The 1179-nt window shown below is 57.5% G+C and overlaps 1 protein-coding gene across 1 annotated transcript in view; it reads right to left on the bottom strand.

Annotated features, from left to right (window-relative positions):
- KIF3C (kinesin family member 3C) overlaps positions 1–1179 on the bottom strand; it is a 15939-nt gene that overhangs the window by 14109 nt on the left and 651 nt on the right.

The raw sequence follows: 1179 nt of genomic DNA, 5'->3' as shown, positions 1-1179 counted from the left end.
CCCCCCGGGCACGCCGGGAGCTGTAGTGCGGCCTTTGTGCTGCGCCCGGGCTTGGGATGCGGGATGCAGGACTGGGGTGTGGAATGAAGGATGCAGGACTGGGATGCTGCACTGGAATGCAGAACCGGCATATGGGGTTGGGATGTGGGATGAAGGATGCAGCATTGGAATGCGGGATTAGGTCGTAGGATGAAGGAGACAGGTCTGCCAGGCAGGGCTGGGATGCAGGATTAGGATACAGGATACAGAATGCAGGATTGGAATATGAGATAACAAATGCAGGAATGGGATGCAGGATGCAGGACTGAGATATGGGATGAAGGACTGAGATATGGGATGAAGGATACAGGACTGGGATGTAGGACAAAGGATTGGAATGTAGGACTGGGGTACTGCACTGGAATGCAGGATTGGGATGTGGGATGAAGGATGCAGTACTGGGGTCCAGTGCTGGGATGCTGCACTGGAATGCAGGATGAAGGATTCCAGATGAAGGATTTAGGATGAAGGATGCAGGTCTGGGATGTGGGATACGGGATGTGGGTTGCAGAATGCAGGAGGCAGGATTTGTATGCATGATGGAGAGTACTTTTGTGGAATGCAGGACATGGGATGCAGGATGCAGGACTGGGATGTGGGACGCAGGGTGCAGGGTCCATGATGGGGGATCCAGGATGTGGGATTGGGATGCAGGACAGAGGCAGGAGAGGCAGGAGAAGCAGGCGATGCCCAGTCCCAGCACTATGACAGGGACAGAGCCCTTTCCTTGGATCTGTCAGCCAGCACAGGGAAAACCTCCCATCCCATCCCATCCCATCCCATCCCATCCCATCCCATCCCATCCCATCCCATCCCCGTGGGGCCAGGGCAGGGTCACCCCGTGGTGTCTGGGGGTCCCTGGGCTGCCCCCACTCTGTGTCCCCTTGCAGCCAGGCATGGCTGGTGCATCCCTGCACTGCCCAGCGGGAATAATCCCGGCGCCTTAGGGGGCTGCGGGGGGAGATTAAACATTCTTGTGGTTAATCGAGTCTGAGCAGCCGCCCGTCCCTCCCCCGGAACCAGAGATTATCCCATAATTAATTAATTAGGGTATTTGCTGCCATACACAGGCCTGCCTGGTGCTACCCGAGTCCTCTGGCTCCAGGAGGAGCTTCCAGGCGGGGACCAGCCCCCCCCCCC

The sequence above is a fragment of the Corvus brachyrhynchos genome, unplaced genomic scaffold, assembly GCF_000691975.1.
Source record: "Corvus brachyrhynchos isolate BGI_N302 unplaced genomic scaffold, ASM69197v1 scaffold211, whole genome shotgun sequence".
NCBI lineage: Eukaryota > Metazoa > Chordata > Aves > Passeriformes > Corvidae > Corvus > Corvus brachyrhynchos.
The sequence above is the reverse complement of the archived record's forward strand: the minus strand, read 5'-3'. Positions and strand labels throughout refer to the sequence as shown.